The sequence below is a fragment of the Pipistrellus hanaki genome (assembly GCF_964339955.1).
Source record: "Pipistrellus hanaki genome assembly, chromosome: X".
Classification (NCBI taxonomy): Eukaryota; Metazoa; Chordata; class Mammalia; order Chiroptera; family Vespertilionidae; genus Pipistrellus; species Pipistrellus hanaki.
Window position 1 is genome coordinate 70,692,783 of NC_140524.1, and position 24,372 is coordinate 70,717,154.

General features: G+C 40.1%; 1 protein-coding gene across 1 annotated transcript in view; it reads right to left on the reverse strand.

Moving 5' to 3' along the window:
• Positions 1-24,372, reverse strand: part of TEX11 (testis expressed 11) — a gene marked incomplete at its 5' end in the record, with an annotated part of 308,295 nt that overhangs the window by 191,641 nt on the left and 92,282 nt on the right. The window lies entirely within an intron of this gene.

Genomic DNA, 24,372 nt, shown 5'->3' on the forward strand with positions numbered 1-24,372 from the left:
AATTCATTTTTCTCTGAGCCCACCAGTGAATAAAGTGTAACTCCAAACTCTCCAAGCATTGCTTGATTTATTCTGGTTTCTTGTAATAGCTTAGCAATATTAAGTTTCACGACACCCTTGTGAAGGACTATTAATTCCATCTTGTAGCTGAAAGAACCTTTAACAGTTAATTGATGTCTAATATTTCCTACATTTGTATTAAAAATGAGTGAGGGGTTGCGGAGAAGAGAAATTTGATTTTCCATTTTCTGCTTTAATTACCAAACCACATTATCTATGGAACATTCTGATAACCACAACTAATATATTAGTATGAGCCTCAGGATTTCAAAACCTAAACTTAAAAAGCAAAACAAAGATCATTCGCCATAAAATTGGTATTCCAAGGGAGGATGTCAATAAAATTTTGGTGAAATAAATTAAACTGAAGACATTACTTTGAAACATTCCTTTTTTAAAACTCTAAAAAGACCCAGAACTACCAAACTGAGTTTTTAGCTTCCTAACAAGGATGCAATAATGCTGGCCTAGTCATTGTAAGTCTCCTTTGGTACATTAAACCTTCTAAATTCAGTTTTTTAAGTTACCAATTGAGGATGGAACTTTTGTAATGGTGGTATAAGGAGTTCTTGAATCCTTTCCCCACTGAAACAACCATTTTCCTGTTAAAATTGTTAAATGACCAGTTAAAGTCTTTTGAAATTGCTCTAAGGATCTATAGCAAATGGGAAAATATTTAAAACACAACCAAATCTCAGAATAACGATAGTCTGTAGCATTTGAGCTCTTATCTCCTATCTACACCTGCTGCTATCCACACCAGCTCCATCTCACAGAAGCTATTCCAGATGAATAATGTCAAGAAGGTGGGAATTCCCTCTTGCTCTAGCTCCTAGACTCCTAGGCTATTGTTTCACCTAGGGAGGAGAGGGCTGCCAGCGTCTCTTGTCTTCCCCAGGCCTGTGCTGTGGAAGTGCTATTCAGGACAGGTACAATGAAAGAGATGGGTCTTCCTTTCCCCCACTCAGTTCTCACTCTTAGAGTAAGGAAGACTCTATGCCAGGTACAACAGATCAAGAATATTAGACCCCTGGTTGCCTTCACCCAGGCTGGTTCACTGGACAGCGCTTCCATGCCAGGAGGGCATGCTAGTAAGATCAGGGACAACCATCTCCTCAGCATCCACTCATAGAGCAAGGGTGTCACTCCAGGAGAAGCAAGCGAAGCTCCTGCCACTAACTCCAGTAGGGTGGCACAGAGTTTCTGCCCAGGGGACAAGCAGGCAATGAAGTGGAAGATCTCAGCATCCCTGCCTGAAGGGACTGACTATCTAGAACAGAGCAGGAGATGTTCCTACCTAAGGGGCATTGTCAAAATCAATGGAGATCTTGTCAGTGAGCAATTAAGAGGGGACTCGTAGCCATAATAATAGTGGCAACAAGTGGGGGGAAAAAAACAGCTAAAAGTTTAACACAGGGGAAAGATATAGCCAAGAACAATCCTAGGTTCACATTCATCTCTGAGGATACAGAAGGCTATGCATACTGATCCATCAGCAAAGAGCCTATGAGGCTGAATGGCTCAAATGGCTTCAGGAGAACCTCTTCCAAAAAAAATAACTGAAAATTAAGGTACTCTGATCCAGGGATTCATACTTGAGAGAATGAATCCCAAGAAAAAATGTTCATTTAATGTGAACCTCAAGAAGGAATTTATCTGCTTGAAATGGACTCCCCATAGTCAAACAAGGGTCCAAAGTCTATAAATAATAAGAGCCTAGAGGTCATTTGCTTACAGGAGCTTCTTGGCTACTCCATATTCCAGAAAGAACCTCAGACTGAACTCGGCCTCCCACACTATGCCTGTTTGTTTACACCATCTGAGTCAATCACTGCAGGGAAGCCATGGTTTCATCTTTCCACCGAAGGACTGAGACCTCCCCTGTCTAATCAAAACTGCACAATTTTGGTAACTCATTTACATAAAACAGGCTGAATTGAGAATCTGGATGGGAAATTTTTAAATTGAATATATTAGGGTGACATTGGTTCACAAAACCAATACAGGTTTCACAAGTACAAAATTCACCAAAAAAATCATCTGCACACTGAATGGTGCAACCATTGCCAACACAAAGTTTCTTTCTTTTTACTTTTTTAAAAAATATATTTTTATTGATTTCAGAGAGGAAGGAAGAGGGATAGAAACATCAATGATGAGAGACAGACACTGATTGACTGTCTCATGCATGACCTCACTGGGGATCGAGCCCACAACCCAGGCATGTGCCCTTGACCAGAATTGAACCTGGGACTCTTCAGTCCACAGGCCGATGCTCTATCCACTGAGCCAAACCAGGTAGGGCACAAAGTTTCTTTCTTTCTGCTGGGCAGGAACTTTTGCTATAAAAGATGGTCTCCCTTTGTCTCAATGGCACACAATTTAAATTGCTACCTGAATATGTTTCCCAGGCTGCCAATCCTTTTTTACTTAAATAAATGCCTTTTGTTCTCTACTAGAGGCCTGGTACATGAAATTCGTGCATGGGGGTTGAGAGTCCTTCAGCCTGATCTGCACCCTCTCATAGTCTGAGACCCCTTGCTCCTTACTGCATGCCTGCTCGCTATTCCTTGGTGCTGCCATGGAGGTATGAGAGGCTCCTGCCACTGTCACTGCACTCACCAGCCCTGAGCCCAGCTTCTGGCTGAATGGCGCTCCCACTATGGGAGAGCACTGACTACCAGGGGGAAGCTCCTGTGTTTAGCGTCTGCCCCCTCGTGGTCAGTGCACATCAGAGCGATCAGTCATTTTCTGGTCATTCTGCCATAATGGTTGCTTAGGCTTTTATTATATAGGTTACAATCTAAAATTAATGTTGATTTACAATGGTAAGGAAGCCAAGCTTAAAAACCAAATCACAGCTTTGGGTTTAGGTTCTATATGTAAAGAGCTTAGAAGTTACTACCCCATTCTAACAAGTAAAAAAGCATAAAAAACTAAAAATCAAGAACTCTTCTTAGATCCATAAGGAAAGGCACAGGGTAAACCACTGCCCTCAAGGTTGGAGAGATGGACAGGAAAATCAAGGAGTTGTGACCTACCACAGGAAAGATTCGCAAGCAGAAACTGCCAAGGAAAGCAGTGCTGGAACAGGAAATTGTGAACTGTAAAATTGATAGTTTGCTAGAATCTCAGTGCAGAAAAGTCTGAGAGTTACAAACACCAGGGGAATATAGTCATAGAGGATGACCCACAATATTGTTAGATTGGCCTATAAAAGCAAATATCATAAAAATATCCCCTTGGGCTTTGGCAGGAAGAGGCTAAAAGAAACTATTCTGAAATACCCCAAAGCACTCTGTTCATCTTTTGTTTTTAATATATTTTGTCGAAACCGGTTTGGCTCAGTGGATAGAGCGTTGGCCGGCGGACTTAAAGGTACCAGGTTCGATTCGGGTCAAGGGCATGTACCTTGGCTGTGGGCACGTCCCCAGTGGGGAGAGGGGGTGGTGTGTAGTGCAGGAGACAGCTGATCGATGATTCTCTCTCATCGATGTTTCTAACTCTCTATCCCTCTCTCTTCCTCTCTGTAAAAAATCAATAAATTATATTTAAATAAATATATATATATATACACACACATATATATATTATTGATTTATTACAGAGAGGAAGAGAGAGGGATAGAGAGTTAGAAACATCGATGAGAGAGAAACATCGATCAGCTGCCTCCTGCATACCACCCACTGGGGACGTGCCCGCAACCAAGGAACATGACCTTGACTGGAATCGAACCTAGGACCTTTCAGTCTGCAGGCCGACGCTCTATCCACTGAGTCAAACTGGTTTCGGCAACACTCTGTTCATCTTAACAAGGTCTTGCCTGATGGGAAACTAGTTAACCAGAGCTTAACTGAGCTGGGAAAAAGAAATACTCACCTCTACCCCACTCTAGCTATTATGTACCACCAGAAAGAGGAGTAATAAACTGAGAAACACTTTTGAAGTTCACAGGTCAGAGGCATAGGCTCATCAAATGACAGAAATATTCATAGGACTACAGAACTCTTCAATTCTCCCCAAACTAAACACTGTATTACTAAAGGCCTATTTACACAGTTCCTTTTAATCAGTGGAAAATGTCCACCTAAGAAGAAAAACTGATGGACATACCAAAATAAAAAAAACAACTTTAATAGACAGAGAAAGCATCAGGACTAGACATGGCAGAGATGTTGAAATTATCAGGTTGGACATTCAAAATAACTATGGTTAATACAATAAGAGGTAATGAATAAAGTAAACAGATGGACAAAAAGAAAGCCCAGATTTGCAGACAGAAGAGTGGGGGTCCTAAACCAGCTCTCATGGGGCATTAAAACTCAGCTGAATCTAAAGAAACTTCATTTTTTTATTTTTGAATTTTATTTTATTTATTTATTTATTTGTAACCTTTTTCTTCCTCTCTTCTCTTTTTCTTTCCCATTTTCTGCTCCTTTTTCCTTTTTAGTTTTTCTCTTTCCTTACTTTTTCCCCTTTTTTAAAAACTGATATTCATTATCTATCTGATTAGTTATTCTAGCCTCTGTTTTGTGTGTGTGTGAATACATACATATATATATATATAATTTCTTCTTCCCTGCTTCTACACAATTTTCCTTTCTCTTTTCTTTTTCTTTTTTTTTTTTCACTACTTAGTTTTTCAAACCTTTCTCTCTCTTCTCTTTATCTTTTCTTTTTTTCCTAATTTCTAAACTTGGTTCACTTCCTAAATTTAGGCCTATCTCCTCTCTCCTTTAATCTCCTTTTCAATTTTTTTCTTTCTTGACTACTTATTTCTTTTTTTCCCCTCTTTAATTATAAACTGTGGGCCTTCTCCTATTCCTTTAATTGTTTAATGCCATTTTCTTTATTTTAAGCTCTGCATCTACAGATTCTGTCCCCCTCCTGCTTTCTCAGGGTGTTTTTTTGTTTGTGCTTTTGGTTTATTTGTTTTGTTGTGTTTAATCCCAAAAATCTTTCTTTTTTGCCTATCATTCTTGCTCTCTTTTCTCTTTCCTAGTTCCCTATTCAATGGTGGTAACTTTTGTTGGAGTTACAGGGTTCTTGTGTACATTTGTGTTCTGTTCCTTCTGTGCTGTATCTTGTCTTGTTTTATTTTGTGCTGTTCAGTCAGCACCTCAACAATGGCACAACATGGTAAGGAGTGAGTGACATAATAAGACACCCTGAGAGAAGACTCCATTGATGAACAGGACAATAACATTTAAAACCCAACTACATCAGGAGAATGCAAATATCTCAAGTAGGGTGACTTCTTAGAACATCCAGCCCATGAGACTTGAAAGAATACTTCACTGGGTCCCACAACGTATCTACTCCATAAGATCAACCCACAAAATCTGGGTGGCATAATAGTTTAATCTAATACAAAGAAACAAATACAAAGGAACAGCAAAAATTGGGAGATAAAGAAACAACCCCCAAATGAAAGAAAAGGAGGAATCATGGATAAAGAAACTAAATGAAACAGAGGCAAGTATTTTGTCAGAGAAAGAATTCAGAGTACTGGTTATGAGGAATCTCAAATATCTGGATGAGAAATACATGCAACTCAATGAGAATTTTGAGGGACTGAATGAGAAATACACCAACATGAGTAAGAAACAAGATGAAATGAAGAGTGACATAGCTACAACAAAGAACACAATGGAAGGTTTCAACAGTAGACTAGAAGCAAAACACTAAATCAGTGAGTGAGAAGTCAAGGTAGAAATAAACACCCAAGCAGAGCATCAAGTGGGGAAAAAATTAAAAAGCTGGAGGAGAGACTAATGGACCTTTCAGACAATATGAAATGAAACATTTGCATAATAGGGGTGCCAAAAGGAGAGGAAGCTGAACAAGAAATAGAAAACCTATTTGAAGAAATAGTGACATTGGAGAAGGAAGATAGCGGCTGGCAGGACAGAGGTGAGGGAGAGGAAGAAAGTGAGGGTATGAAAGGAGAATGTGTGGATGTGTGTGGTGTGTGTGTGAGTGAGTAAGGTACAGTTAAAGCCCCAGAGGAGTAGCAGGGGCTCTCAGACCAGGCTCTCTTATACAAGGAGAGACTACCACCGCTGCAGGCACTCCCTGGACTGGAGGACTTCAGCACGAAGCCCACTCCATCTTGAATGGGAAACAGCCTTTTTTAGGAACTCATCAACACCACCAACCAGGCAGGCCTTGGAACTGCCCTGTGACCCAGCAGCCACTCCAGCCAAAATCCTGCTGCCCCACCCGCAGACCCACGAACGCTGGAACCTCCACTTCCAAAGGTGCACCATTCAGCAGCAGTAAGTGCAATCTCCCCCTCCCCGGTGGCAAAACTCCGGGCAAAACTTTCATGTGTTTCCAGCACATGCAAGCATAGAGGGCACTCCACTCCATAGACAGTGCCTGGGAGCCACTGGGAGCCTCCATGGGTGTGATTTTTGTACAGACAAGGGTGCATGGCCCTGCAATAGAAATTCTGAACTCCCTCTTCCTGAATAACTGCACATGGACACACCAGCTGTTCAACTTCAGAGCCAGGGACCCTAAAAGTGTGTCAGAGCCAGGGACCCTAAAAGTGTGTCAGGGACCCTAAAAGTGAGCAGGCAAACTCACCACCACAGACAAGGGAAGGCACCCTGAGCCCATATATCTACAGAGTCCTCTGGGAAACTGCTTTGAGCCCCTGTTGGGTGTGATTCTGTACAGACAAGAACGTGCTGACCAGCAGTAGAAATTCTGAATTCCCGCTTCATGAATAACTGCCCACATTCACTCCAGGTGCTCACCCTCAGTGCCAGGACCCCTCAGAGTACATCAGAGCTCTGCACCAGCAAACGCACCTCCACAGATGCAAATTTCCAACAGGCAGGCACCCTGAGCCCATCTACCCACAGGGCGCTAGAGGGAGCCACTGTGAGCTCTCCCTGGGTGTGATCTTGAACAAACAGGGGCACACTCCCACCTTGCAGTGGAAATTCTGAATTCACTCATCCTGGAGACCTGCCCACAGATTCTTCAATTATGTGGCTACACTGCCAGGGCCCTTCAGAGAGCTTCAGTGTGACTCACAGGCAAACATACCGTGGGTGCTTCTGTGAGCCACCAATAGGAGTGAGCATCTTTCTACCACAGGTACAGCAGAAAAAACTGGGTCTTCCCACCCCACAACTACAGAACTCTGGACACCATAGTAACACCTTTCCACAGTGCAAGCCCCCTGAGCCCCATCACCCCAACAGATGGTTCCTGGGAGCCACTGTGAGTCCACACAGGGCATGCATGATTTCAACTAACAGTGCAAGGCAGCAAAAATTAGGACACTCCCCTCCACAGCTGCTAAATTCTAAACACTGTAGTACTGCCTCTTAAGCTCATAGGCCTACATCAAGAGAACCCAAATAGCTAAATAGAAAGCAACACTAGATTACCAAGCCCAGGAGAACTGAGAGATTACACCAGAAGCACCATCCCCAAAAGAACCTGGCTAGCAAAGCAATTGGATCTACAATTAAAACATTAAGGACTTGTGTGCATGCATATGGGCCTAGCCAGTGGCCATGGACAACAGGGGGAGGGAAGAAGGGGCAATGTAGGGATGGGTTTGGGATGGTAATGGGGGGATGAGGACAATTATGTGATACAATAATCAATAATAAAAAAATAATAAAAAATAATCACCTACATAAAAAAGAAAAGAAAAGACACACTGTGCCCCAAGAACAGACCAATAACAATCTCACTGCAGCATACACCCAGCTTTCTACAATCAATCCCTAAACCTGAAAGAAAAAGAATATGCTCTCTGTCACCTGCAGGGTATTTGAGTTTCATTTTGAATCAATTGCCCTTTCTGTCAAGACTATATCTTTCTCTGTGTTTCCAACTCCCAGATGGATTAAGGGAAAATAAAATTGAGCATCTGCTTCCCTTAAATTTTTTGTTATGGTTAACCCATTTTCTCTCAATCTTGCATTCAATAAATGCTGAAAGAATAAATATAATCACTATATGTATATTTTTTAAAAATTATAGAAAGACAAAAAGCAATCCCCAAAGGAAAGAAAAAGAGGAATCACCAGAAAGGAAGTTAAGTGAAATTGAGGCTACGAGCTTAACAGAGAAAGAATTCAGATTAATGGTATTAAGGATGTTTAAATGGCTGGATGACAATTAAATTCAACTCAGTGAGAATTATAAGGAGCTGAATGAGAATGTTGCCAACATGAAAAAGAACCAAGAGGAGATGAAGGATGACATAGCTGCAATAAAGAACACAATGTGCGGAAAATGTTTTGGCTCAGTGGATAGAGCGTCAGTCTGCGGACTGAAAGGTCCCAGGTTCGATTCCAGTCAGGGGCATGTACCTTGGTTGCAGGAACATCCCTGGTGAGGGGTATGCAGGAGGCAGCTGTTCAATGTTTCTCTCCCATCAATGTTTCTAACTCTCTATTTCTCTAACTCTCCCTTCTTCTCTGCAAAAAATCAATAAAAAAAAATTTTTTTTAAGAACACAATGTAAGGCTTTAAACAGTAAACTAGAAGAGGCTGAAGACTGCATGAGCAAATTAGAAGACAATGTAGAAAAAACACACACATATACAGCAGCAACTGGAAAGAAGACTTAAAAAGCAAGAGGAGAGCCTAAGGGAGCTTTGGGACAACACAAAATGAAACAATATTCGCATAATAAGGGTCCCAGAAGGAGAGAAAGAGAAGCAAGGAATAGAAACCTGTTTGAATAAATGACAGAAAACTTCCCTGATACTAGCACGAAAAAAAAACATGCAAGTCCAAGAAGCACATAGAGTCCCAAACAGGATGAATCCTAAAAGATTCATCACCAAGACACATCAAAATTAAATTGGCAAACACCAACGACAAAGTAAGAATATTAAAGGTTGCAAGACAGAGACACAGAAAGTAACCTATAAGGGTTCTCCAATTAGAATATCAATGGATTTCTCAACAGAAACACATCAGGCCAGAAGGGAATGGAATGAAATTCACAAAGTGATGCAAAGCAAGGAACTGAACCCAAGAATACTATCCCAAGCAAGGCTATCATTCAAAATTGAAGGTGGAATCAGGAGCTTCACAGACAAAAAAAGACTAAGAGAGTTTATCACTACAAAGCCAGCAATGCAAGAAATGCTGAAGGGACTGGTGTAAAAGGACAAAAGAGAAAGGCAAGAAGAAACACAAACATTAAGAAAAAAATATGAGAATAAACATGTACTTGTCAATAATAACATTAAATGTAAATGGACTAAATGCAACAATAAAAGAAACAGGTTAGCACAATGGATAAGAAAACATAGCCCATATATTTTCTGTCTACAAAATACCCACCTCAGAACAAAGGATTCACACAGACTGAGAGTGAAGGGATGGAAAAACATTTTTCAGGCAAATGGAAATGAGAAAAAATCTGGGGTTGCGATACTTATATGTGATAAAATAGACTTCAAAGTAAAGGCTATAACAAGAGATAAGGAAGGCCACTACATATACTAAAGGGAGCAATTCAACAAGAAGATATAACTCTGGTAAACATATATGCACCCAATACAGGAGTACACAAATACATAAAACAACTTCTGGAAGATATCTAGGGAGAGACTGATAGCAATACAATCATAGTAGGGGACGTTAGTACTCCACTGATACCACTGGATAAATCAACCAAACAAAAAAATCAGCAAAAAAGCAACAATTCTAAATGACACAATAGATCAGATAGACTTAATTGACATCTTTAAAACATTCCACCCCAAAGATACAGAATATACATTCTTCTCCAGTGCACATGGAAAATTTTCAAGGATAGATAACATATTAAGACACAGGCAAAGTTTCCACAAATTCCAGAAGATAGAAATCATTCTCAGATCACAATGGCATAAAACTGGAAATCAACTACAATAAAAACAATCCAAAGAAATCAAACATATTGAGACTAAACAGCATGCTATTAAACAATGACTGGGTAACCAGAGAGATCAAGGAAGAAATAAAAAACATCCTGGCAACAAATTACAATGAAACAACAACAATCCACAATCTATAGGACACAGCAAAAGCAGTCTTGAGAGGGAAGCTCATAGTTCTGCAAGCCTAATGCAAAAAAAGAAGAAACAATGGTAATAAATTATCTAACCTTACAACTCAAAGAGTTAGAAAGAGAGCAACAAGAAAGACCCAGTTTAAGCAGAAGGAAGGAAATAAAGTAAAGAGTAGAGATAAATGACATAGAGACCAAAGAAACAATACAAAATATCAACAAAACCTGAGAGCTGGTTCTTTGAAAGAATAAACAAGATTGATGAACCTCTAGCCAGACTCACCAAGAAGCAAAGAGAGAGAACCCAAATAAGCAAAATCAGAAATGAAAGAGGAGAAATAACAACAGACCCCATAGATATACAAAGAATTATTTTAAAATATTGTGAACAACTCTATTCCAACAAACCAAACAACCTGGAGGAAATAGACATATTCCTACAAAAATACAACTTTCCAGAACTCAATCAGGAAGATTCTAAAAATCTCAATAGGCCAGTAACTATAGAAGAAATTGAAACAGTCATCAAAAAGCTTTCTGCAAACAAAAGCCGGGGCCAGGCAGCTTAAAGGAGACTTTTACCAAACATTCATGGAAGAACTAAAACCTATCCTCCTCAGACTATTAAAAAAATTAAAGAGGAAGGAACACTTCCAAACTCCTTCTATGAAGCCAGCATCACACTAATACCAAAACCAGATAAAGACAACTCAATGAAAGAGAATTACAGGGTAATAACCCTCATTAACATAGATGCCAAAATTCTCAACAAAATTCTAGCAAATTAGATCAGGCAGTACATCAGAAAGATCATACGTCATCATCAATTAGGATTTATCCCTGGGATGCAAGGATGGTACAATATCTGCAAGTCAATAAATGTGATACATCACATAAACAAATTGAGAGATAAAAATCACACAGTCATATCAATTGATGTAGAAAAAGCATTTGACAAAATCCAATACCCTTTCTTGATAAAAATTCTCAACAAGGTGGGAATAGAAGGATCATATCTCAACATAATAAAAGCTATATATGATAAACCCACAAGAAATATCATACTTAATAGGCAAAAACTCAGACCATTTCTCCTAAGAATAGGTACAAGACAGGGATGCCCACTCTCACCACTCCTGTTCAAAATAGTACTGGAAGTACTAGTTATTGCGATTAGACAACAAGAAGTCAAAGGCATCCAAATTGGAAAAGAAGTAAAACTGTCCTTATTTGCAGATGACATGATACTGTACATTAAAAAATCCTAAAGACTCCATCAAAAAATTATTAGACTTAATAAATGAATTTGGCAATGTAGCAGGATTCAAAATTAACACCAAGAAACCCATGCCATTTTTATACACCCACAGTGAATTTACAGAGAGACCAAGAAAACAATCCCATTTACCATCGCGCCAAAATAATTAAGATACCTAGGAATAAACTTAACTAAGGAGGTAAAAAACCTGTACTCTGAAAACTACAGGACACTGAAAAAAAAGATAGAGGAAGACACAAATAGAAGAAGACCATACGGTGTTCATGGATTGGTAGAATCAACATCATTAAAATGTCCATACTACCCAAAGCAATCTATCCATTCAGTGCACTCCCCATTAAAATACCAATGGCATATTTCACAGATCTAGAAAGAACTCTCCAAAAATTCATCTAGAATTTTAAAAAAGATCCCAAATAGTCACAGCAATTCTGAGAAAGAGGAATAAAGAAGGAGGGATCTCAGTACAAGATTTCAAGCTGTATTACAAAGCCACTGTTTTCAAAACAGCCTGGTACTGGCACAAGAACAGACAGACATATAATGAAATAGAATAGAGAATCCAAATATTGACTCAAACCACTATGCTCAATTAATATTTGACAAAGGAGGCATGAACATACAATGGAACCAAGACAGTCTGTTCAATAAATGGTGTTGAAACAATTGGGCAGATACATGGGGGGAAAAAAAATGAAACTAGATCACCAACTTACACCATACACAAAAATAAACTCAAAATGGATACAGGACTTAAACATAAGATGGGAAACCATAAAAATACAAGAGGAATCCACAGGCAGCAAAATCTCAGACGTATGCCAAAAGAACTTCTTCAATGATACTGCTCCTAGGGCAATGGAAGCTAAAGAGATAATAAACAAATGGGACTACATAAAAATACAAAGCTTTTGTACAGCAAAAGAAACCATAAACAAAACAACAAGAAAGCCCACTTTATGGGAGAACATATTTGCAAATGTTATCACTGATAAAGGTTTAATCTCTAACATCTACAGGCAGTTTGTACAACTTAATAAAAGGAAGATAAATGATCCAATAAAAAAAAATGGGCAATGGACCTAAATAGAATCTTTTCAAAAGAAGACAGAGGAAGGCCAAGAGACACATGAAAACATGCTCAAAGTCATTAATTATCTGAGAGATGCAAATCAAAACGGCAATGTGGTAACTTCTCACACCTGTCAGAATGACTATCATCAACAAATCAACAAAGGACAAGTGCTGAAGAGGGTGCAGAGAAAAAGGAACCCTCGTGCACTGCTGGTGAGAATGCAGACTGGTGCAGCCACTGTGGAGAAAAGTATGGAGTTTCTTCAAAAAACTAAAAATGGAACTCCCATTTGACCCAGTAATCCCACTCCTAAGAATATATCCTAAGAAACTAGGAACACCAATCAAAAAGGATATATGCACCCCTATGTTCATAGTGGCACAATTTACAATAGCTAAGATTTTTAAATAGCCTAGGTGCCCATCAGCAGACTATTAGATCAGAAATTTATGGTACATCTACACAAAGGAATACTATGTTGCCATAAAAAAGAAGAATTCTTACCATTTGCAGCAACCTGGATGGAACTGGAGAACATTATGCTAAGCGAAATAAGCCCATCAATGAAAAAAAAAAAAATTCCACATGATCTTACTCATTTGTTGATAATAAAGAACATTATAAATTGATGAACAAAAAGATAGATACAGAGGCAGTAAACCATCAAACAGACTGTCAAATTACAGTGGGAAAGTTAGGGAGAAGTGGGGGAGATAACAGATCAACCAAAGGACTTGTATGCATGCAAATAAGCATAACCAATTTACGCAAAACACTGGGGTGTGAGGGTATGTATGGGAGTGGGGTGGAGAGGGGGGGGCAATGGGAAGATATATATACATATAATACCTCAGTTAAAAATGGGGGGGGGGGAATTTAAAAAGAACAATGCAAGGAGGAGAATCCAAGATGGCTGCACAGGTAAACACCTAGCCGCGGCCGCACACAATAATTTCAATAAAATACAACTCAAATATAAAATGGACATTACCCAGAACTACAGGAAAGTCGACTGACTGGAAATTCTACTACAAGAAGCAAGGAGAAAACCAGAAGGAAGAGCGGAGGAGCTGTAAAAACCTAAGGTACACAGACACGTGGTGCAAAGAGTATGGAGCCAGAGAGGAGGGGCGGCTGAGTGCCTGGCTGGTGTTCCCTAGCAGGAAGGAGATAAAAGCTCCGACTGTGCTGGGCCCCAGTTCCGACTGCTCTGAACCCCAGTACTAGGCCAGACCCCGGGGACCCAGGCTCATCCATAGGGAGCTGGGCTGTAAGGCGAAACCCCGGGGGAGTGGCAAAAGGAGGTTCCGGAGGCGCGCACATTGCGCGCAGAGAAGGGACGGTTGGCTGTGCCATGGGATTGCCCTGGCGGGAAGGAGACTAGGGCTCCAGACTGCTCTGAACGCCACCTCCAACTCCACTTCCAACTGAACTGAACCCCAGTTCCAGGTTCATTGGGGGAGAGCCTAGACCACATGTGTCAAACACAAGGCCCGCGGGCCAAATCCAGCCCGCCAGGCCTTGCAATGTGGCCCGCACCGCGCTGTCATCACTGCACTCCGCTGTCAGTTTATGACATTGTCAGTTTATGACTGTTCAGTAAACCATTCTGCCCGCGATTTAGGCTGGATTTTAGATTTTGGCCCCTTCTCTGATTGAGTTCGACACCCCTAGCCTAGACTGTTTGGTAGCAGGCGAAAATCGAGGGCACTTTTCTCTCAGAGGTGCTTGCAAGGAGTACTGAAGGACCCTGGGGATTACTGAGACTCAGGAACCGCATAGGGCGGGGCTGACGGAAGCCAACCCTGTAGGCTCCACCATGAAACTCCGCCCCATCAGGGAAGCTGCAAAAATGTCAAGACAACGAAATAGATCACAAACGAAAGAAATGGAGGACAAAAAGCGACTGGATATAGAGTTCAAATCTACGCTTATAAGGTTTTTCAAGAATTTCCTAGAAAAGGTTGATAAAACCTATGAGGATATGAAAAGGGATCAACTAGAATTAATAAGGAATCAACAAGAAATGATAAGGGATCAACAAGAAATAAAGAATACATTGTCTGAAATAAAAAATTTTCTACAGAGTCCTAAAAACAGAATGGAAGATCGCAAGAATCAAGTCAAAGATTTGGAACATAAAGAGCCAGAAGACACTCCTCTGCAGAAGCAAGAAGGCAAGAGAATCCAGAAAATTGAAGATAATGTAAGAAACCTCTGGGACAACTTCAAGCGAACCAACATCAGAATTATGGGGGTCCCAGAAGAGGAGAGAGAGCAAGATATCAAAAACATACTGAAATAAATAGTGACAGAAAACTTCCCCCACCTGGTGAAAGAATTAGACTTACAAGTCCAGGAAGCACACAGAACTCCAAACAAAAGGAATCCAAAGAGGACCACATCAAGACAAATCATAATTAAAATTCCAAGAGCAAAAGACAAAGAGAGAATATTAAAAGCAGCAAGAGCAAAGCAGGTAGTTACCTATAAAGGAGCACCTATACAATTGTCAGCTGACTTCTCAACAGAAACCATGCAGGCCAGACGGGAATGGCAAGAAATATTCAAGGTGATAAATAGTAAGAACCTACAGCCAAAGATAATCTACCCAGCAAAGCTATCACTCAGAATCAAAGGCCAGATAAAGAGCTTCACTAATAAAAAAAAAAAAAAAGCTAAAGGAGTTCATCACCATCAAACCAGAATTATATGAATTGCTGAAGGGGGTTCTTTCGGAAGAGAAAGTAAATAAAGATAAAAATTATGAACAACAAATACATAACTATCAACAAGTGAATCTAAAAACCAAGGAAATTTTTAAAAAAATCTGATGAACAATATTAACTGTTGAATATAATAGAATCAGAGGTATGGAAGGGGAGTGAACTGACGATTCTTGGGGAAAAGGGGAGAGGGGGATGTGGGAAGAGACTGAACATAAACTGTGCACCTATGGATGAGGACAATGGGGGGTGGGGAAAGGGCAGAGGGTGGGGTGGGAACCTGGTGGAGGAGAGCAATGGACGGGGGGGGGGGGGAGGAACATTTGTAATAATATGAACAATAAAAAAAATTTTTAAAAAGAACAATGCAAGGATGTTCCTCTCACCACTCCTTTGCAACATCGTACCAGAAATCCTTGCTAGTGCAATAAAGCAAATTGGACATAAAAGGTACACAGCCCTGGCTAGTAGTGATCAGAAGTTAGAGTGCCATCCCATGCACTGAAGGGTCTTGGGTTCAATTCCGGTCAGGGCACATATCCAGATTGCAGGTTTAATCCCCAATCAGGGAGGTGTGCAGGAGGCAACCAACTGATGTTTCTCTCTCACATCAATGTTTCTCTCTCTTTCTCTCTCCCTTCCTCTTTCTCTAGAATCAGGGGTGGGGAGGAGGAACATGTCCTCGGGAGAGTATTAAAAAATACACAAAATGGGAAGGAAGACATAAAACTGCCTTTCTCCACAGATGACACAAAGTTATGTCCATACAAAAACCTATACATGGATGTTTATAGCAGCTTTATTTATAATTTCCACAAATTAAAAGAAACCAAGATGTCCTTCAATAGGCAAATGGAGAAAAATATACTATGGTACATCCACACAATAAAATATTACTCAGCACAAAAAATGTGATATCAAGCCAAGAAAACACATGGAGAAACCTTAAATGCATATTACTGAATGGAAGAAGCAAATCTGAAACCATTATATATTGTATGATTTCAACCATATGATATTCCATAAAAGGCAAAAGTATGAATACTGAGGTCAGCTGTGGGCTTCAATACCCCACTTTCAATAATAGAATAACTAGGCAGAGCTTCAAAAAGGATATAGAAGACTTAAACAATACTATAAACCTACTAACCTAACGAACATCTATACCCCACTCTACCCAAAATGAGAGACTTATACATTATTCTCAAGTGTACATAAAACATCACCGAGGATACAACATACTCTAGGCTCTTAAAACCCTCAGCAGATTTAAGAGGATTGAAATCATACAAAATATATTTTCCACATATTTGGAATTAAGTTCGAAATAAAAAAGAAAAGGAAGGTATGTGGAAAGTTAAACAACACAGTCCTAAATAACCAGTAGGTCAAAAAATAAAACACGGGGAATTGGTAAGATATGTACACATATAATACCTTAATTTAAAAAATGAAAAAATAAATAAATAAATAAAATAAAAATCTAAAAAATAATAAAATAAATAAATAAAACACAAGAGACATTAGAAAATACCTTGTGCTGAATGAAAAGGAAAACACATTATACCAAAACTATGGGATGGAACTAAAGCAATGACTTGGGGAAAATTTATAACTATAAAAAGCAACATCAATAAAGAACAAAGATAGCAACCTTTCACCTTAGGAAATTAAAAAAGAACTAGCAAACTAAACATAAAGCAAGCATAGAGGGGGGAAAGTTATAAAGGTTACAGTGGAAATTAATGATAGGTAACTGAAAAACTATAGAGAAAAATCAAGAAAACCAAAATTTAGTGTTTTGAAAAAATCCAACAAATTGATGGACCTTTAGCTAGACTGATCAAGAAAAGAAGAAGACTCAAATTACTAAAATCAGGAATCAAAGAGGGAACATCACTACTGACATTTAGAAAAAGACTATTCCTAAAAGACTGGAAAACTAGTGCCATAGCACTTGTATAAATATTTTAATCTCTCTAAATTTCTATTTCCTTATCTGTACAAAAGGAAGTAGATGTATATCAGTCATTTTCATACTATAAACAGGAGAATCCTTTTTTTCAAGCAAAATCTTATAAGGACATACTACATAGAAAATTGATTATACCTAACTTCTCTCTAGCAAGATAGGGATATTAGAGAATTGTGGATAAGTATCCTCTACCTCTTAAAGGAGATTCTGAATCTCCTCTGACAGAAACCTAGGGTACCATAGAACATAGTTTCTAAATTAATGAACTAGATGATCTATAAGGATTCTTGTAGCTCTAAAGTATTATTTATAGTAAATTGTCTTCTTATTAAAATTGCTATTATACAATTAATTATATTTCCACAAGATGGTGCTAATACATTCAATTTCCCATTAAAACAGGTGTATATAACCATCTTATAGTTAACTAGAGGCCCAGTACATGAAATTCGTGCATGGGTAGGGTCCCTAGGCCTGGCTGGCGATCAGGGCCAATCTGTGGGGTAACTGTGGGGTGATCAGGGCCCCCTGCTCACACCCACTTTGGCCAGCCTATCTCCACCTGCTCACTGGCCCCACTCCTGCCGAAACCACTGGTCACCTCCTTCTGTGGAGCAACTTGCAGGGTGATTGGGGGGCCCCTGCTCACACCCACCTTGGCTGGCTTGGGGCCTGCAGGCTGGGGGCAGCTTCTGAATTAAGTGTCTACCCCCTGGTGGAAAGTGTGTGTCATAGTGATGGTTGTTTCACTGGTTGTTCTGCTGTTCAGTCGATTTGCATATTAGACTTTTATTATATAGGATAATTTTTTCAGAGTCTATGATTATATAATACACTTAATTTTTCAAAGTACAATTATGTTACTTATGTTATCTTCAGTACAATCCTGTGATACTGATAATGTTGTACCCATTTTTCAGATTAGGACATCCCAGAACATGCTAGTAGTTGAGTGACACAAAGTCACCCAGTTGACTAGTAACATATTTTTCTATTGCTAGCTCTGTAATCTTCCCCTAAATCTCACTGCCTCACTATGGATAATACTGTCGAAATCTTAAGGGAACAGAAGCAAAATAAAGGAATGAACATTAAGTAGCATTAAAACAGATACAAACTGTCCTTGGTCCCATATATTGAGCAATTAATATTTGTGCACATAACTACATTTATATTTACTTTGTTATTTATTTTACTTCTTATTAGAAGACTTCTGGTGATATACCCAGCATATTCTTATATAAGCTAGTATAGGTTAAGTATCGATAATTTTTTAAATCTCATAAACATTCTCTATTCTAAACATAATAGCTATTTTTAAATCCAGCATGAAAATTACACAATCTGGATTCATTAATTCTAAGTGCTATGAATTTAGAAAACAAAAAACATAATTTTTGCTAAATTCTCCTTTTGATTCCATGATATAAAAAGTATTATAGAAACAGGAAAGAAATATACTTCTCTTCCCATTTGAGGATACTACATACAGAGTAAAAATTATTCCCAACTAATAGAAAGCAATTCACATTAGCTACCAACTGAGACAGGTTTTAATTAGTTTTAGAAAAATTAAAAATAATGTTAGAAAGAGGGCTCAAAAATTACTCTTCCTGTAACAGACTACCAGCCAACCCAACTTTTTATTCACATCCAGAAAATCTAGCCACACTATGTTTGGGCTAGTGTGTGTGTGTGTGTGTGTGTGTGTGTGTGTGTGTTAAGGTAATATGAACTGTATCCCTGGTCTCATAAGTAGGCAGAAGAAATCATGTATTCTTTGGAACCTGAGGAAAGAAAGGCAGCACAGAACTCTCACACAAGGGGTTAAGAAATACTCACTTTTTTAAAAACTATAAAGGACTCTACTCTTCAGAAATTTATAACCACTCAGTCTCTGACATGTTGCTTAAAGAAGTAGGATCATTTCTTTCTTTTTTATTTTAATATATTTTATTGTTTTTTTACAGAGAGGAAGAGAGAGGGATAGAGAGTTAGAAACATCGATGAGAGAGAAACATTGATTAGCTGCCTCTTGCACACCCTCCACTGGGGATGTGCCTACAACCAAGGTACATGCCCTTGACCGGAATCGAACCCGGGACCCTTGAGTCCGCAAGCCAACGCTCTATCCACTGAGCCAAACCGGTTTCGGCAAGAAGTAGGATCATTTCAATTTCATTTATTATGATCAATGTTAGATTATTTTTTACAGAACACCTTCAGGGTCTTATCCAATTCTCCAGGATTTTGTCCAATTCAAGGATCTTCTGTCATTTTCCCAATTTTGCTAATTGTTACTAACATACAAAAGATTACTGTAGAGGGCCACCTGGGAAGGTGCATGGGCATTTTCCCATAAATTGTCAGCTGAGTCAGAGACAACTAGCAGAGCAAAGGCTCGAATACACATTCCCCAAGATGGCGAAAAATGTAATCAGTTTGGTCTTCATCAAGCCCATATGTCTGCAGGGGCAGGTCTAGATATGTAAACCCAGTCAAGCAACAGGAATGCTAGGGCCTACTTAAGAATGTAAATAAGCTCCTTTGATCCTAAGTTTTGGTGTTATTTCCTGGTATTGGGGGTATAAAATAAATGTGCTAGGAGGGGTCATTATCGTCGTAGTCTTCCTGCCTCTCCAGCAGACAGAATGGTGGCCTACCCAGGTCCCAGCTTTAAATCTATCTCTGTGTCTTCTCTCTTTATTTTTATTATTTCTCAATCCCTGGCCGCCTCCACTTAGAACCGGTTCCTTCATCTCTCTTTCCGTGTAGGGCAGGGAAAAGGGAGATCCCCGCCATGTCTGGCCCCTGCTGCATCAGGCCCCTGCAGATTGCAAATTCAAAACTTTTCCTATGTATACTCTTTGGCTTGGTTTTGTTCCATTAACTTTATTTCCAGTCCATGTTGAAAAAAATCTTCAACTCCTTAAATCCCTCAAATACATTGCAAGGATTCTCATGTTTTGCTTGTCATTTATTTAATACATTAAAAGAGCTTTTAAAATTGGTTTTGAAAAAAATAATGTAAAATGTTACTACTGAGCATTTGTGAGTGTGGGATTATGAGGGACTTTTTCTTTCCATATAATGTATTTTTATGATATTTAATTTTTTTAAATAGCACATGTAATTTCCTTAAGTAGCATAGAAATTTTAAACATTATTTTTATTATAACCATGGGTATTGCCCTTTCATTTTCAATATTCTCCCTAAATTTAATTTGCCATAATTAGAAAATAGGTCTTCTTACAGTAAAAAGAAAAAAGTAAACCTTCTAAGTACTTATCAGCCAGTATTTCCAAGAAATGAATTACAAAGAACTACTAGAAAAATTTTAAAAATCATCCATGATTAAGATTATGACTAAGGGAGGAGATTTAAAATGGTGGCAGAGTAAGTAGATGCTGCACAAACACATTCCCAGAACCAAACCGGAATTACAACCAAAATACAAAAAAAAAAAAAAAAAAAATCCTGGATAATAAACTGAAGACTAGCTGGTGAGAACCCTGATAACCAAGGATGGAAAGTGGAGACTGCATAGAGACTATAGGAAGAGTGGAGGTGCAAAAGGGCTGGCAGGGTTCTGACAGACAGCAGCTGAAGTTCGGAAGACATATCTCAAGCTGAGGGGAGTTGCAACTGAGAACTCTAGGATCTAAACCTGAATCAGGGCCGCAGGAGAGAGCACCAGAACTGAGAAAGGTACACACATAACATCTGACTGTGAAAAACAGCAGGGTTGTGCCTGCCAGTTAGAGACAGCTAGAAATGCAGGCACCCTCTTAAAGGGACAATGTACAAAATTGCCTATGCATCCACTCACCTGGTGCTCTGGCAGAGGGAGGGCAGAGTGGACTGGAGATGTGTGAGAAAAATCTAGAGTTGGGGCTCTGGGGTTAGAGCTTGGAAGGCAGATACCCAGGTTTCCTGTGCTGAGTCATTCCCTCATGCTGCAGAGGACAACTTTCTCAAGCAGACCTTTGCTAACCAGGCAGTATTCGCCTGGGGGGGAAGGCAGTTGCCCCACCCTGTTAGAGAACTCCTTACCCCACACTGTGGAGTTTTTGAGGCCCATTAAGAGAATGATTTGGAGAAATTATTTAACACCAAAAAAAATGTGATAATTTGCTTTTTGAATGCTCTCTAAAGGGAATGTTCCTTTTGCAATGGTTTGATTTGGTTCAAAGTATTTTAAGGTTGTTTGTAACCAAGCTGGATGTGAAATTTTTGGTGCCTAAAAAGTACAGCTTGAATATTATTATCAACTAGAGGCCCAGTGCACAAAATTCATGCATTGGGGAGGGATGTCCCTCAGCCCAACCTGTGCCCTCTCGCAATCCAGGACCCCTCAGGTAGGGTCCCTAGGCCTGTCCGGCGATCAGAACCTTCCCCTGGCTCCCAGCAGCTGGCCCCACCCACACCCCACACCACTGCCACTACTTACCATTTGTGCAGCACTGCAACCCCCCCCCCACTGGTTGCCTCCCTCTGTAGGTGACAGATGTGGGGTATGATCGTTTGGTTGGTCTGGGCCTCCCTCTGTGGGGCAATCACTGGCCAGTTGGTGACATGCCTAGGTGACTCACAGTGTTGCTGGCTGGTGGTCTGGGCCTCCCTCTGTGAGGTGATCAATTGTGAGGCCCCCAAATCGATCGCCCCACAAAAGAGACCCTGCCCACCCACTGCCAGCTGGGTAGCCTGGGCCTCCCTCTGTGGCCACTGGCCGGGTGGCCTCAGCCTCCCTCTGCGGGGCAATAGTGGAGCGATGGTGGGGGCCCCCGACCAATCGCATCACACCCACCTTTGCTGGCCTGGCACCAGTGCATGTTATAGCATGCCTTCCAGACAGTCATTCTGCTATTTGGTCATTCGGTCAATTTGCATATTATACTTTTATTATAATAGACCAGTGGCCCAGTACATGAAGTTCGTGCATGAGGGGTGAGGGGTGTATCCCTCAGCCCAGCCTGCATCCTCTCTAATCTGGAACTCCTAGAGGAATGTCTGGTGGGATCGGGCCTAAACGGGCAGTCGGACATCTCTCTCACAATCCAGGACTGCTGGATCCCAACTGCTCACCTGCCTGCCTGCCTGATTGCCCTTAATCGCTTCTGCCTGCTAACCTGATCACCCCCTAACCACTCCCCTGCCAGCCTGATCACCCCCTAACCACTCCCCTGCCAGCCTGATCACCCCCTAACCACTCCCCTGCCAGCCTGATCACCTCCTAACCACTACCCTGCCAGCCTGATCGATGCCTAACTGCTCCCCTACAGGCCCAATTGCCCTTAACTGCCCTCCCCTGCTAACCTGCTCACCCCTAACTGTTCCCCTGCAGGCCCAATTGCCCCTAACTGCCCCCCCACTACAAGCCTGGTCACCCCCAGCTTCCCTCGCTTGTCAGCCTCGTCGCGCTAACTGCCCTCCCCTGCCACTCCAATTGCCCCTAACTACCCTCCCCTGCCTGCCTAGTCACCCCTAATTGCCCTCACCTGCTGGCCTGGTGGCCCCTAACTGTCCTCCCTTGCAGACCTGGTCCCTCCCAACTGCCCTCCCCTGCTGGCCATCTTGTGTGCTGGAGTGATGGTCAATTTGCATATTACCTCTTTATTATATAGGATGACAGTGTTAAGAATAAAAAAGAACTTCTGAATGGTAAATTATTGATTTATAGAATGTTATATGGTTAAAACCAGAAAGCACATCAGACATTAATCATAATGTAGTTCCAGCATCCTCAGCTCTTAAAAAACAGAGGTCAGTGAAAAAATGATATGTTCAGTTTGTTGTTAAAAAGAAATCAATTGACATTCATAAAACTATAGGAGGCTGTATATTAGATTAAAAAAAATAAGCTGTGTCCTTTTTTAATATGTGGAAAGGAAATTATATTGTTCCTCTGAGTGTAATTATGGATTTAAGTGAAAAGAAGGTGGTGCTATTTGAAAGTAACTTCATTTTTGGTGTATGTGGTATCTTGCTATCCCAAACTATTTAAGTTTACAATATTAGTGAGAGTTGGTGACATGCCTAGGTGACTCTCAAGAAATACTGAAAAGTATTTTTAATTACTTGTGGGGGAAAAATGACCCTCTTGGTGTCTTTAGGCCTTGGTGTGGAATGCAAGTGCTTGTGGGGTATATATACCCATTGTCTAAGACTATGGAAGGGGAATCTAAAAGAGTACCTACCTTCGCCCAAAAAAGAAAATGTCACCCATAGGGAAAACTAACAGGGTCAAGGTCTGTGGAGAGCTTGGTAATTAGCACAGGATTGATTCTGAATATGCATATAAAGGAAAGCCAACCTCATTTCAGAATGGGGGGTGGAAATAAGCATAAGCAGTTACTTGTCTATACATCTGATTATCATTAAGTCTTATCATTTTCATTCTCTGTTAAATACCCTAAAATTGCATCTCCATGGAATGAACAGTGTTATTGCACTTAGATCTGTCAGAAGTCAAGAACCATGACAGCCCTCAGTGGTCTTTGATCTCAGTAGTTCATTCAGACAGTAGCTATAGATGAATGTGTGTTTATGTGCCTGTGTTGGAGAGTTGAAAGGGAAAATAAATCAGAGTGTAAGGAGGACACTTTAACCACTTGGAGTGGAAGTTTCATCATTTTCCTGACCACTACCAGTCAGCCTGGTCCAGGAGGATTAGTGACCAGGTCTTTTGGGAAAGTGTTAGCTCCTCTCTAGGAAATGCCTAAAGGAAGGAGTTTATTTTCTGATGAAAGGCTGTATGAAAATACCTTCCTCAAGTTACTTGCTTAACTACATATAGATTCAAGTATTAGGTCTAGTAATAATTAATGTCGTTTTCTAATACTTTTTTAAATCGAATTTATTTAAACAATACAACAAAATTTAATCAACAATATGGTTGCCGTTGTTTTCTACTACTTGTGCCCAATGCTCGGGAAGCATTTTAATCCCTCTGTTGTAAAATTCTTGTGATTTTGATGCAAAAAATTCGGTCAATGCATTTTTGAGGCATTCTTCATTATTAAATTTTTTTCCAAGAAGAAAGTTTTGCAAAGAACGAAACAAATGGTAATTGGAAGGGGCAATATCAGGAGAATATGCAGGTTGAGAGAGAACTTCCCATTCCAACTGGCGCAGTTTTTCAGCAGTGATTCTTGCAGTATGCGGTCATGCGTTATCGTGGTGAAGAAGTACGCCCTTCCGATTAATCAGCGCGGGTT